A 16,098-nucleotide genomic window follows, 5' to 3' on the forward strand; every position below is an offset into this window, starting at 1 on the left:
AAAAGGCTGTCCCAAGCCCCCACTGAGTTTCAGATCTTACTACTTAAATGGAACAGAGACCATGCTTGTCAGGACCACAAGAAAAGTTTGTACAAGACTTATGGCAATAAATACCCTTAAACCATCTCCTTCTGGGTCAGGATAGGCCTCAGCTGCTACAAAAGAAGAGAAAGAACATCGAAAAAGTGAGAAAGAAAGAAAACTAAAACAAAGATGGCCAAGCCTTCTTTCAGAAGGAGGAAGAGAGTTCATATAGGGGCTGTATTAGTCCATTCTCTCATTGCTATAAAGAAATACCTGAGACTGAGTAATTTATAGAGAAAAGAGGTTGGATTGGCTCACATGTGGTTCTGCAGGCTGTACAGGAAGCATGGCTCGGGAGGCCTCAGGAAACTTACAATCATGATGGAAACAAAGCAAGAGCAGGCATCTTACATGGCAGGAGTGGAACCAGGGATTGGGGGCTACCATACACTTTTAAACAACCAGATCTTGTGACCACTCACTACACAGGGCTGAAGGGGGATGGTGCTAAACCATTCGTGGAAACTCCACCCTTGTGATCTAGTCACCTCCCACCAGTCCCCACCTCCCAGCACTGGGGATTACATTTTGGTATGAGATTTGTTGGGGACCAGATCCAAGCCATATCATTCTGCCCCTGGCCCCTCCAAATCTCCTGTCCTCACATTGCAAAGTACAAGCATCTCCTTCCCAACAGCCCCACAAAGTCTCAACTCATTCCAGCATTAACTCAAAAAGTCCACAGGCCAGAGTCTCATCTGAGACAGCACAAGTCACTTCCACCTGTGAGCCTATAAAATAAAAAACAAGTTAGTTACTTCCAAGATACAAAACAGGTGCAGGTATTGGGTAAATACTCCCATTCCAAAAGGGAGAAATCAACCAAAAGAACGGGGCCCTATGCGAGTCTGAAACCCAGCAGGGCAGTCATTAACTCTTAAAGCTCCAAAATCTCCTTTAACTCCATATCTCACATCCAGGGCACACTGGTACAAGGGGTGGACTCCCAAAGCCTTGGGAAGCTCCATCCCTGTGGTTCAGCCCCCATGGATGCCCTAATGGGCTGGTGTTCAGTGCTTGTGGCTTTTCTAGGTGCATGGTGCAAGCTGTTGGTGGCTCTACCATTCCAGAATCTGGGGGATGGTGGCTCCCTTCTCACAGTTCCACCAGGCAGTGCCCCAGTGGGGACTCTGTGGGGCCTCCAACCCCACACTTTCCCTCCACAGTGCCCTAGCAGGTTATCCATGGGGGCTCTGCCCCTGCAGCAGGCTTCTGCCTGCACATCCAGACTTTTCCATACAACTTCTGAAATCTAGGCAGAGGCTCCCAATTCTCAACTCTTGCACCCTGTGCACCTGCAGGCTTAACACCATGTGGAAACTGCTAAGGCTTATGTCTTGCAGCCTCTTAAGCACCAGCTTGAGCTGTATCCAGGCACCTTTGAGCCATGGCTGGAGGTGGAGTGGCTGGGATGCAGGGAGCAGAGTCCTGAGGCTATACAGAGGAACAGGGCCCTGGACCTGGCCCATGGAACCATTCAATCCTCCTCGACCTCTGGGCCTGTGATGGGAAAGACTGTCTCTTAGATCTCTGAAATGTCTTGATGGCTTAACCTCATTGTCTTGACTGTCAGCATTTGGCTCCTTTTTACTAAGTAAATTTCTACAGTGGGCTTGAATTCCTCCCCTGAAAATGGACTTGTCTGCCACATGGCCAGGCTGCAAATTTTCAAAACTTTTATGCTTTGCTTCCCTTTTAAATATAAGTTCCAGTTTTATGTCATTTCTTTGCTCATGCACTTAAGCATATGCTGTTAAAAGCAACCAGACTAAATCTTGAACATTTTGCTGCTTAGAAATTTCTTCCACCAGACATCCAAAATCATCATTCTCAAGTTAAAATTTCCACATATACCTAGGGCAGGGGCACAGTGGCACAAAGGGCCTCCAAATCTTTGCTAAAGCTTAACAAAAGTGATCTTTGCTCCATTTCTTAGTTAAGTTCCTCATCTGTCTGAGATCTCGTTAGCCTGGCCATCTCTGTTCATATCACTATCAGCATTTTGGTCACAACCATTTAACAAGTCTCTAGGAAGTTCCAAAGCTCTCATCTTTCTATCTTTTTCTAAGCCCTCCACACTCTTCCAACATCTTCCTGTTACCCAGTTCCAAAGTAGCTTCCACATGTTCAGGTGTCTTTACAGCAATACCCCACTCCTGGTACCAGTTTTCTGTATTACTCTGTTCTCACATTGCTATAAAGAAATACCTGAGACTGGATAATTTATAAAGAAAAGAGGTTTAGCCGGGCACGGTAGCTCATACTTGTAATCCCAGCACTTTGGGAGGCCAAGGTGGGTGGATTGCCTGAGGTCAGGAGTTTGAGACCAGCCTGACTAACATGGAGAAACCCCATCTCTACTAAAAATACAAAAAAAAAAAATTAGCTGGGCATGGTGGCGGGTGCCTGTAATCTCAGCTACTTGGGAGGCTACGGCAGGAGAATCGCTTGAACCTGGGAGGCAGAGGTTGCAGTGAGCTGAGATTGCCCCATTGCACTCCAGTCTGGGCAACAAGAACTCCATCTCAAAAAACAAACAAAAAAAAGAGGTTTAATTGACTCATGGTTCCATAAGCTGTTTGGAAAGCATGGCAGCATCTGCTTCTGGGGAGGCCTCAGCAAACAATCATGGTGAAAGGCAAAGCAGGAGCAGGTGTCTTACATGGCAGGAGTAGGACCAAAGGGGAGGGAGAAATGCCACACACTTTTTTAAACAACCAGATCTTGTGAGAACTCACCATACAGTACCAAGTGGGGGATGGTGCTAAACCATTCATGGTAACTCTGCCCTCATGATCCAGTCACCCCCCACCAGACACCACTTCCAACACTGGGAGTTACAATTTGACATGAGATTTGGTGGGGACACAGATCCAAATCATATCAGGAGCCAAACCAAAGATGAAAGCTGGCAATGCCTCTTCCCTTGTTGGAGTAACCTCACCTTTTTACCACTCCAGACAAAAAAAAAAAACCTGTGTGCCCATGAGCCTTTTGAACCAGGCAGAGTGAGAAATCTACCTAGCAATAACCAGTAAAATGTCTTTAAAGCTGACTAATAGTAGCAACAGTCCTCTTTCTGGAGTAGTGGGGAGAAGGGAGTCTTTAGCACAAATCAGAAGAACCCAGACCAGTGTAAGAAACAAACCACAACAAATCTGAGCTCAGGAGATGATGACTCATTTTAGATGATACAGGGGTACCCAGCTAGACATATTTGAAGTAGGAAATTTGGGAAGATGGTTTCAAATACGTGGGACTCATCACAGGGTTCCTTTATTTTTATTATTATTTTTGAGACAAGGTCTTGCTCTGTGGCTGGAGTGTAGTGGCTTGATCTCAGCTCACACTGCAACCTCTGCCTCCTGGGCTCAGGTGATTCTCCCACCTCCGCCTCCCAAGTAGCTGGGACTACAGGTCCCACCACACCTGTCTAATTTTTAAAATTTCTATTATGGCTATGCTGGGAGTAAGGAGCTGTTTGTTTTTTCTTTTTTAAAATTTTTTTGTAGAGATATTTCGCTGTGTTACCTGGGCTGGTCTTGAACTCCTTGCCTCAATCAATCCTCCCACTTCAGCTTCCCAAAGTGCTGGGATCACAGGTGTGAACTACTATGCCCAGCTTCCTTTATCACTCTTAATGAAATTAATATTTTCAGATCATTAGGCACATCATTATGTGACTGGGGGTGACACAAAACATCAAGCTAAAATGTGCTCATCCATTTGTTATTAGGTAAGATGAAAATAGAATAGCTCTACAAGTCTGATATATGCCAATGTCATTTTAATAAATATGGCTTTTTAGGAGTATTCTTTTTAGTAAAAATGTAACCAGTTGTGTACTGATAGATGTTTAACAACTGACTCTTGGTTGGGGGCGGCCTGATTTGTAGTATTTGCCAATTTCTGGGGTGGAAATATTCCCACTGTAGTTGGTTTGAAGCTACTGTGTTTTTTTTTTTTTTGAGACGGAGTTCCGCTCTTGATACCCAGGCTGGAGCGCAATGGCGCGATCTCGGCTCACCGCAATCTCCGCCTCCTGGGTTCAGGCAATTCTCCTGTCTCGTTCTTAACCAGCTCCTAAAGTTTTTGAAAATTTAGGATTGGTTCTTGCAAGTGTGTATGAGCCAACTGCACATCATTGGATAACCTATATAGTATAAGGATGGGATATCAGTTAGGAAGCTTTCAGCTGCAAGTTAAGAATACACAACTAAAATTGACATAAATAACAAAGACCTATCTCACATAATAAGTCTGAGGACTACAGTGGTTCAACCGTATCATTAAGCAGTTTACAAATGTCATGGCAAAGTCAGGAAATTACCCTATATGGTCTAAAAAGGGAGGCATGAATGATCCATCCCTTGTTTAGCATATAATCAAGAAATAACCACAAAAATAGGCAACCAGCAGCCCTCAGCCTGCTCTGTCTATGGAGTAGCCATTCTTTTATTTTTATATTTATTTATTTATTTATTTATTTTTTTCTGAAACAGAGTCTCGCTTTGTCGCTCAGGCTGGAGTGCAGTGGCGCGATGTCAACTCATTGCAACTTCTGTCTCCTGGGTTCAAGTGATTCTCATGCCTCAGCCTCCCAAGTAGCTGGGATTACAGGTGCCTGCCATCATGCCTAGCTAATTTTTGTATTTTTAGTAGAGATAGGGTTTAACCACGTTTGCCAGGCTGGTCTTGAACTCCTGACCTCAAGGGATCCGCCCACCTTGGCCTCCCAAAGTGCTGGGATTACAGTGTGAGCCACCATGCCCACCCCATTTTTTTATTCTTTACCTTCCTAATAAACAGGTTGTAATTAAAAAAAAAAAAAAGTCATTTAAAACCCAGAATCTTTCCTTCCTTCTGCTCCACCATCCTCTGCAGATTGGCTGTGACCTTCAGCTTACCCACTCATGGTTGTAATATAACTGCTCCAGGCATCACTCTCTCACAACCATGATCTAAAGAGGAGAAGGAGTTTTTTCTCACTGTTAACGGTGGAGGGTCTTGATGGTTTGAACAAAGAATTGAACAAAACGCACAATGCAAGGAAGGAATGAAGGGATTTTTTTGAAAATGAAAGTACACTCCACAGTGTGGGAGCAGGACTGAGCATAGGAGCTCAATGGCCCTGTTACAGAGTTTTTGTGAGTTTGAATACCCTCTACTTGGGGTATGCCCTATGTAAATGAAGAGGGTGAGGTAAAGTTACAAAGTTATCTACTCAGTGTATGCCCTATGGAGAGGATATTTTCTGTTATAGCTGAAGTGTGAATCAGCCTTATGTTCCCTGCCTCCAGACCGTATTTTCCTGCCTTACTACTTCATCTTATCAGGGAGAGAAACCTTTCCCAGATGTCCCCTCAACAGACTTATCTTTACATCTCACTGACCAGAAGTTTAGGCTATATGAACCACCAATAAGCCAATCACTGATAAGAGGGAATGGAATTACCATGATTGACTTAAACACAGTTAATCCCTTAAGACCAGCTTTCCCTGCCTTCACTGTACTTCATACCTGAACAAAATCAGTGCTATTAGCAAGGAAGGAGGTAGAGTGGCTGTTAGGAAGTATGACCAACAATGTCTACCACAACAAACGAATGCAGCTACCTATCTATGGAATAAACCAGAGATCATCAGTAAACAAATGACTGAGCTTTGGGAGAACTTCCTAAATTCCAGTCAAGGTGACTTTGGTAGAATTTCGAGAAAGAATACCTAAATGTGATATAATTTATTAAGTACAAAGCAATTCTGCCCTCTTATGAGAATATATGCTAGATGGAGGATGATCAGAACAAAGAAAATGGAAATCGAAAGAATCAGAAGGTGGCAGAGTTTATTCAGAATTTTTCAGAAGGAGACTGTGAATATGGCATACAAAAGTCTAGTTGTCTAAGATGTATATGCAAATATTGGGCTGGGATGGTTCGTTAGGTCCTTTTGTGGCCCGAATGAAATAAATGTATTTCAAAATACTTCGGTACTACAGAGGCTGATTCTTGTTTGTTTGTTTTTCTTTTTGAGACAGGGTCTGGTCTGTTGCCCAGGCTGGAGTACAGTGGCATGATCTCAGCTCACTGCAACCTTCACCTCCCAGGTTCAAGTGATCGATCCTCCCACCCCATCCTCCCAAGTAGCTGGGACTACAGGCACACTCTACCACACCCAGCTAATTTTTTTTTTATGTTTTGTAGAGATTGGGTCTCGCCATGTTACTCAGGCCGGTCTCAAACTCATGGACTCAAGTGATCTGCCCGTTTCAGACTTCCAAAGAGCTGGGATTATAGGCATGAGCCACCGTGCCTGGCCAGTCCCATTTTCAATTAAATACTTTTTTCCTTTGACAAAATTAATGCTAAATGACCAAAGATGTAAACATTCTACAAAAACAAAAACCAAAAAACCTATAAAAATACTAAGAGGGGGGCTGGGCGTGCTGGCTCATGCCTCTAATCCCAGCACTTTGGGAGGCCAAGGTGGGCGGATCACAAGGTCAGGAGTTTGAGACCAGCTTGACCAATGTGGTGAAACCCTGTCTCTACTAAAAATACAAAAATTAGCTGGGTGTGGTGGCACGCATCTGTAATCCCAGCTACCCAGGAGGCTGAGGCAAGATAATCGCTTGAACCTGGGAGGCAGAGGTTGCAGTGAGCCAAGATGACTGCACCACTGCACTCCAGCCTGGGTGACAGAGCAAGACTCCATCTCAAAAAAAAAAACCTTAAGAGGAAACATGGAAAATAAAAGAAAAAATAATCAGAGTTGGGAGTGCTTTTTAGGCAAGACCCAAAAGACTGATAAATGGACTACACAAAAGTGTCTGTTTGAAAAAAATGTCATAACAAAGCTTTAAAAGACAAACGATAAAATAGAAAATATCTTTGATATGGTTTGGATTTGGTCCCCACCCAAATCTCATGTTGAATTGCAACCTCCAGTGTTGGTGATATGGAAGGGGGGCAGGGAAGTGCTGGGTAGAGAAAGGTGGGTCCCTGGTGAGGGCTCCATCCCCCGCCCTCTGCCCATTGACATAGGTGAGGACAGGTACTCCTGTCTTTGCACCCAAATGTTGCATTTACCAAGACCACTCTGGCCTGCGATGCCCCCATCATATGCCTATAAAACCCCCCAAGACCCTAGCAGGCAGGTACCCAAGTGGTTGGATGTCCAGAGAAACACATTGATGGAGGAACACACAAGTGGCTGGATGTTGAGAGGATGTCAAGAACACATCGACAGGCACGCTGGCATGCCAGCAGGCCATTGACCAGCAGAACGACGTCGAGTTTGACCAAGGTGGTTAGAGGAGAGCCTGGGCTGCTAAGCGGCCCAACTCCAGAAGAAAACCATCTCCCTCTGGCTCCCCCATCTGCTGAGAGCTACCTCCAGTCAATAAAACCTTGCACTGAATCTCCAAGCCAACATGCAATACGATTCTTCCAGTATAACCAAGGCAAGAACCCCAGGATACAGAAAGCCCTCTGTCCTTGTGATAAGGCAGGGGTCTAATTGAGCTGACTAACACAAGCCACCTATGGATGGGTAAACTAAAAGAACACTCTGTAACACATGCCCACTGGGGCTTCAGCTGTAAACATTCACCCTTAGACACTGCCATGTGGTTGGAGCCTCACCATCTGTCCATCTGTATGCTCCCTTAGAGGTTTGAGCAGTGGGGCACTGAAGAAGTGAGGCACACCCCCATCACATGGCCTTCAAGGGGGACAAGGGAACTTCACTCGTTTCATTGGGAGGTGGTTGGATTGTGGGGGCAGATTTTCCCCTTGCTGTTCTCATGAGATTTGGTTGTTTAAAAGTGTGTGGCACCTCCCACCTTCTCTTCCTCCTCCTTGGCCATGTAAGATGTAGCTGCTTCCCCTTCACCTTCTGCTATGATTGTAAGTTTCCTGAAGCCTGCCCAGCCATGCTTCCTGTACAGACTGTGGAATGGTGAGTCAATTTTCTTTATAAATACCTTCCTTTATAAATACCCAGTCTCAGGTAGTTCTTTATAGCAATGCCAGAATGGACTAATATAGAAAATTGGTACCAAGAAGTGGGGGCATTGCGATACAGATACCTGAATATGTGGAAGCAACTTTGGAACTGGGTAACAGGCAGAGGCTGGAACAGTTTGGAGGGCTCAGGAGGCGAGATGAGGGAAAGTTTGGAACTTCCTAGAGACTTGTTAAATTGTGACCAAAATGCTGGTAGTGATAAGAACAATGAAGTCCATGTGCCAGATGGGAGATGAGGAGCTTACTGGGAACTGGAGCAAAGGTCACTTTTGTTATGCATTAACAAAGAGGTTGAAGCATTGTGCCCCTGCCTTAGAGATCTGTGAAACTTTGAACTTGAGAGTGATGATTTCGGGTATCTGGCAGAAGAAATTCTAAGCAGCAAAACGTTCAAGACTTGACCTGTCTGCTTGTAGCCGCTTATGCTTACATTCATGAGCAAAGAGATGATCTGAAAGTGGAACTTACATTTGAACAGGAAGCAGAGCATAAAAGTTTGGAAAATTTGCAGCCTGATCATGTGGTAGAAAAGAAAAACCCATTTTCTGGGGAGGAATTCAAGCTAGCTTCAGAAATTTGTGTAAGTAAAGAGGAACTCAATGTTAATAGCCGAGACAATAGGGAAAATACCTCAAAGGCATTTCAGAGACCTGCTTGCACCATGCCTGGATCAGCGCAGGCATCAACCCCAGCCCATGAAAGCAGCCCAGCAGCCTAGGGGGCTGTACCCTGCAGAGCCACAGGAACCTCTAAAGGAGCGTATAGATGGGCAGCTGTGGGGCTCCAACTCCCGGCATTGTCTAGGGGTGAATGTTTACAGCTGAAGCCCCAGTGGACGTGTTATAGGGTACTCTCTTTGTTTAGCCATCCACAGGTGGGTGGTAGCTCAATTTGACCCCTGCCTTATCACAAGGACAGAGGGTTTTCTGTATCCTGAGGTTCTTGCCCAAGGCCTTGGAACCCCACTCTTTGTATCAGTGTGCCTTGGATACGAGACATAGAGTCAAAGGAGATTATTTTGGAGATTTAAGATTTAATGACTTCCCTGCTGGGTTTCAGACTTGCATGGACCTTTTAGCCCCTTTGTGTTGGCTGATTTCTCCCTTTTGGAAAGGGTGTATTTACCCAATGCCTGTACTCCCATTGTATCTTAGAAGTAACTCACTGTTTGTTTTTTATTTATTTATTTTATTTTGTTTTGTTTTGTTTTTTTGAGACGGAGTCTCGCTGAGTCGCCCAGGCTCACTACAACCTCTACCTCTCGGGTTCAAGAGATTCACCAGCCTCAGCCTCCCAAGTAGCTGGTATTACAGGCATTCACCACCACATCTGGCTAATTTTTTTGTATTTTTAGTAGAGATGGGGTTTCACCATATTGGTCAAGCTGGTCTCAAACTCCTGACCTCAAGTGATACGCCCACCTCGGCCTCCCAAAGTGCTGGGATTACAGGTATGAACCACTGCACCCAGCTGACTATTTTTTATTTTACAGGCTCATAGCTGGAGGGGATTTGCCTTGTCTCAGGTGAGACTTTGGGCTGTGGACTTTTGAGTTAATGTTGATATGAGTTACAGGAACTGTTGAGAAGGGATGATTGTAGTTTGCAATTTGAGAAGGACGTGAGATTTGGCAGGGGTCAGAGGTGGAATGATATGGTTTGTTTGGATTCGTGTCCCTGCCCTAATCTCATGTTGAATTGTAACCCCATTCTTGGAGGAGGGGCCTGGTGGGAGCTGATTGGATCATGGGGCAGATCTCTCTCTTGCTGTTCTCATGTCCGTGAGTTCTCACAAGATTAGTTGTTTAAAAGTGTGTGGCACCTTCCCCGCTCTCTTCCTCCTCCAGCCATGTAAGACATGCCTGCTTCCCTCTTCCCTTCCTCCATGATTGTAAGTTTCCTGCGGCCTCCACAGCTGTGCTTCCTGTACAGCCATGTGGAACTGTGAGTCAATTCAAACTCTTTTCTTTATAAATTATCCCATCTCAGGTAGTACTTTATAGCAATGTGAGAACAGACTAATACAATCTGCTTCAAAATGACAGAGTGTTTTCCTTAAATAATTAGAGCATCATGTTTTCCAGGTGAAAATGATTGGGTTAGGGACTGGCTTGGGCCTGACCCAACTCCAGCCAATCAGAATCAAAGAGACTCAATTCTGCAACTTTTAAGATATCTGTGGGAAGTAAATTTGCTCTTTCCTGCTGAACTTGGCATATGAAAAGCTGTAGGGGATAGAGCTGCTACTCTCATTTGCTTCAAAGCCAAGCTACTTCAAGGCAGAGGGCAGAGCGAGTACCAACTCTCTCATTGATACATGAACCACAAAGTATTTAGGCAGATAGCGATGGTAAAAGAGTGGCAGAATTTCCCTTTTAACAAAAAGCAGCCCCAAATTATTTTTTTCTAACAACAGCCTGAAAAATTGAGCTTCAAAAACAGATAAGCAATCTGGAAGCTTGCACAGCTGAATGCCAGCAGCTGTGCCAATAGAAAAGGGCTACCTGGGAAACAGGTATGTTCAGCATGGAGGCTCCATCTTCCCTTTTCTTCATTACCACGTGAACATTAAAGAAACGGCAACATGGCACTGGCCAGGTAGAGAACCTATCTGTATAATAAAAGATTAGGGTAGGAGCAGCCAGCTTTTCGTGCCCTATGCAAATAGCACACCTAGCTCTAACCAGTTTTTCACACCTTATGCAAATGGCACAGTTGTTCTGACCAATCTTCTGTGCCCTATGTAAATCAGACACTGCCTCCTCAAGCTCACCTATAAAACATACTGCATTTCACTGCAGAAGTGGAAACCTGTTCAGGACTCCTCTCTCTGCAGGAGAGAGCTCTTCTCTTCCTTTTTTCTATTAAACTTCAGCTCTTAACTTCCCTCCTTGTGTGTCCACATCCTGGGTTTTCTTGGCATGAGACAACAAACCTTGGGTATCACCCCAGACAACGAGGCCGCTTCATCATGACATTGTTTGAGTCTCAAATCCAGTTACGCCTGAAGTTCTACTCCCACAATTTTTAGTTAGGGGAGTAGTTGATTCCTTTTGTCAATTTGAGTCTGTCACTGAAATCAGAAGTGACCTAACTGATATATAATTCACTGCTAAAACAGGCAAAGGACATGAAAAAAAGAGTTGCTTTTAAATATAAAAAGCTACTTAACCTCACTTATAAAGAAATGTACATTAAAGGGGCTGGGTACAGTGGCTCATGCCTGTAATACCAGCACTGTGGGAGGCCGAGATGGGTGGATCACGAGGTCAGGCATTTGAGAACAGCCTGGCCAACATAGTGAAACCCTGTCTCTACTAAAAATATAAAAAAAATTAGCCAGGCATGGTGGCGTGTTCCTGTAATCTCAGCTACTCGGGAGGCTAAGGCACGAGAATTGCTTGAACCTGGGAGGCAGAGGTTGCAGTGAGCCAAGATCACACCACTGCACCACTGCACTCCAGCCTGGGTGACAGAGTGAGACACCATCTTAAAAAAAAAAAAAAAGATGCCTGAATAGGATATTTTCTGTAGCATTGTCCATAAGAGCAAAAAGTTGGAAACAACTTAAATGACCATTAATAAGGGGATGGTTAAATTAACTATGGTACATCCTTACAATGGAATAACATGCAGTCATTAAAAATAATACCCTGAGATAGTGTAAACCTTAAGATGTATCAAGTGAAAAAAGCAAAGTGCCAAATAGTTTGTATAATTGTATTTTTAAGGGGTGTGATATATTTATAATCACATACTAGCTTTTATATGCAGAGGCTGTTTCTGGATTTGTAAGAGTTTATGTTTTTTAAAAACTGAATAAACTTTACCTCTAGAGAGAGGTACTGGGAGATAAATCTAGGGTAAGAGACAGATTTACTTTTCACCACATGCCATTTTGTTGTGGTAGACAGCTTCTAAAATGGCCCCCCATGTCCCTGCCTCTGATATTCACACCCTTGTGTGGTCCCCTCCCATTGAGTGTGGGCAGGAGATATAACTTGCTTCTGACCAACAGAACACAGGAAAGGTGATGGAATGTCACTTCCATGCTCAGGTTGCACAAGATAGCAACTTCTGTCTTGCTAGCAGCCCCTCTCCTTTGATGCTTTATGAAGCAAGCTGCCGTGCTGGAGGGGCCCATGTGCAAGGAGCTGAGGGTCAACAACCAGCAAGAACTGAGGCCCTGGATGCATTGAATTTTGATAACTACCACATGAGCTTGAAAGCAGATCCTATCTCACATGAGCCTTCAGATGAGACCTCACCCTGGTTGACACCTTGATTGCAACCTTGTGAATCAGAAGAGTCACTGTTAAGCAGTTAAGCTGTGTCCAGATTCCTACTACTGAAACTATGAGATAATATATGTGTGGTGTTTTAGGCTGCCAAAAAAAAAAAAAAAAAACAAAAAAACAAAACCAAAACAAGCAAGACAAATTAGCTGGGCATGGTGGTGTGCACCTGTGGTCCCAGCTATGATACTTGGAGGGCCGGGGCAGGAGGATCATTTGAACATGGGAGATTGAGGCTGCAGGGAGCTGAAATCGTGTCACTGCACTCCAGCCAGCCTGGGTGACAAAGTGAGACCCTGTCTCAAAAAAAAACAACAAAAAAAAGGCTGTTGCATCAAATCTTGCCTGCTAGCATCCCCTCAGATTTCAGCCTTGCTATCAGCACCCATAATTGCACGAGCCGGTTCCTAAAAGTACCTCTCCATCCAGCCATCATCTATGTATGTTTCCTATTGGTTCCATTTCTCTGGAGAACCCTGATATGGGTAAGTATTGTTATTTCCCCATTTTAAATATGGAGAAGGCAGGGTCTGAGAACAATTTGCTTAAATAGATGGTAAGCAGAACGTGGACCCAGAAATTTTGACTCTAGAGCCCTTAACAGTAGCCATTATACTATTCTGAAACTAAGGAAAACTGTGCTGGCTGACTATCTCACTGGAGTTTTGTACCTATTTTTTTTCTAATTTATAAGAGGGTCATTCAAGCGCAGTGCATCTGCCTAGAGGACCAGACAGTGTGGAAGTTAGATGACCTTGACTGATGAGCAGAGACCGATCTGTTCTCAGCTGTTGTGCTGCCATCCTCCCCACCATGCGACTCTTAACAGCTACTGTTCTGTTGTCCAGCGGTCTGTGCTATGGTCTTACTGTCCTTCCTAAGCGAGCATAGTCAGGGTCCTACTGGCTGAATGTACAGTAGTCTTAAAGGGGATTATTCTTTGGAAGATACAGCAGGGAAGCAGAATAGAAAGGATTCATTCAGAATTGCCCTCCAGGAGTTTGAATCTCCTATATCTAGGGCTTGTGGGTAAGCAACTGGAACTGCCTTCCTGCCTGCCTGCTGGGAAGCAGCCTACGTGCCCAAACCGCAGACCTGCATCATAAGCCTCAAACCAGATACATGTGAACTCCTCACTGCAGAGTCCAGCATTTGTTGGTGGTCTTTCTTCTGTGGAACTAAAATCACACATTCTTCAAATTACTGGTGAATCTAAATCGCATAACTCCACACATATAACTTAATTAGGGTTCACAGAGAGTTTGTAAAGCAATACTTTTAAAGGGGTTTCTTCTGGCCAGGCCAGTGGCTCACACCTGTAATCCTAGCACTTTGAGAGGCCAAGGCAGGAGGATCATTGAGGCCAGGAGTTCAAGACTACCCTGGGTGGCAGAGCGAGACCCTGTCTCTATTGAAAAATAAAAAATACATGTATAAAAGAGGCTTCTTCTGAGAAAGAAAATATAGAGTTCTTAAGAGTTCTGGAAGTGTTCAATTGTGCAAAAACTTCAGAATGGTCCGGATTGTAGAGGCTCACTTTAAAATAAATTTAACTGCCTGCTTATGAGCAGCATATGAGCATTCACTTGTAGAGAAACTCTAGATACATTGCTATGAAAAAGTCCATGAATTTTCTGAGTCAATGATGAAAAGAGCGGAAAAGGAAAAGACAGGCCCTGGCAAGTGTGGGTGGCACTAATGCCAGCTTGGTGGTCTGATGGAGTTTTTGGAAAATGATCACATTTGTAAAATGGGTTTAAAACAATATTTTGACTAGTGATTTCATGTCTGAAAAGGGTATTATTTTGGAATTTCCTCCAATGTTTAGATGCTTTGTGTTTTGAACACACTGACTGATTACTTAATCTACAGCTGCTTCTGGGTGCTCAGCAATTTCCCCTGTCTTGTTGCTATGAGACGAGGACTTCCCTGAATTCACCAGTGTGACAGGCATCATGAAGAGGTGGTGGGCTCTGCCCACAAGTCACAGTGCCATCAAGCGGTCATTCTGGAAAACTGCTAGAGGAAGTCGGTTTGTTTCCATTGTTCTCTAATTACGGCAGTCCAAGGTCATCATTTTCACAGATGAATTAGCAGGTTAAATGAACAGTGAAGACTTACGTATTCTTTTCATATTCTCCTGCACACAGTTTGGATTTTTAAAAATCTAATAATACATCCAGCATGGCCAACATGGTGAAATCCTGTCTCTACTAAACATATGAAAAAATTAGCAGGGCGTGGTGGCACCGGGCCTGTAATCCCAGCTACTCCGGAGGCTGAGGCAGAAGAATCACTTGAATCTGGGAGGTAGAGGTTGCAGTGAGCCAAGATGAGTGTGGGAGTGGATCTGAGCTGCAACCTCAGTCTCCCGGGTAGCTGGGACTACAGGCACACGCACCACACCTGACTAATTATAGAGATGAGGGGTCTCACTATGTTGCCCAGGCTGGTCTCAAACTCCTGGGCTCAAGCGATCTGCCTGCCTGGCCTCCCAAAGTGCTGAGTAATAAATAAAATTAATGTATTAAAAAAAATAAATGAATTATGCCACAGCAAGCCAAATGGCAAAGCTGAAATAAAGTTGAGCTGATGGGTAGGAGACATTGTCGGTTAGCCCTAACTTCATGTCTCTTGGTCTTAACTTCCACTTCTAACCAATGAAGGGGTTGGGCTAGGTCTCCTAACATCCCTTCTGCTCTAAAAGTGTCTAATTCCTTCCTTCTTTTACATATGGTTTTTAGAAGAGCATAACCTGGAGACGGATCCTGGTCAGGTCTCCCCAGCTGAGCTTGGTTATGTGGTTTCAAAGTGAGCTTGTGCAAATGGCAGCAAGGATGGAAGAGTAGAAGAGGGGCTGTGCCCACAGGGAGAGGTGAAATTGCCAGCAGTCTCTGGCAAACGACTCTACTCCCCACATGCTTGGTGGAGATGGGCCTCCACCAAGGATAAAATTGTCCTTCCTGAGGGAGAAGTCTGGCCCAGGGTATCAGCTCTGGCCATGGGGGCTAAGCTTGTGATGAAAGGCTCATAGGCAAATGCATCTGAGCAGGATGTACTTTTTGACTCAGTGGCAGGCTGGGCATTAATGCATTCAATGAAGCTGAGAAGGGATAATTCAAACTCCACTCAAAGGATGCATCCCTGTCCGTTCCCTCCCCACCGATGGTTTATGAGAACCTGGCACCAGGTAGGAGAACTCCCACCACTGTGGAGGCTGCTTCCCCCGTTGCCTTTCTTGGACTCCTGTTTGGAGGCCACATGAATCCGGATTTGTGGTGCACCTCACTGTGCACCTGGTAGTCATTTGCTTATTCTCTCCAATAGCCTGTCTCCCTGTGGCTTAATTCTGGTTCTTGTGGAGTAAATGTGAGATGCGCTGAATGCTCTTCTTGTGTTGTGGGACTTAAGCGAATTTTCATCAATCTGTGCATTATGTGAAGCCTCCTCCAAATTCAGGATCAAGAGAGATGCCAGGAATGCTGAATATTAAGCTAAACAAAAAAGCAGTGAATTACCAACTCGCTGAGAGAACATAGCTGAATACAGGTCATGCGACTTTGGAGCTCTCTTAATTGTGACTTAATACTCTTAATTTGTCGTTATTTGGGGGATTAAAAATACTTTCTGGCCTGCATGGTGGCTCACACTTGTAATCCCAGCACTTTGGGACGCCAAGGTGGATGGATCACT

The sequence above is a fragment of the Aotus nancymaae genome, unplaced genomic scaffold, assembly GCF_030222135.1.
Source record: "Aotus nancymaae isolate 86718 unplaced genomic scaffold, 86718_ANA_hifiasm-v0.15.2.pri h1tg000016l, whole genome shotgun sequence".
Classification (NCBI taxonomy): Eukaryota; Metazoa; Chordata; class Mammalia; order Primates; family Aotidae; genus Aotus; species Aotus nancymaae.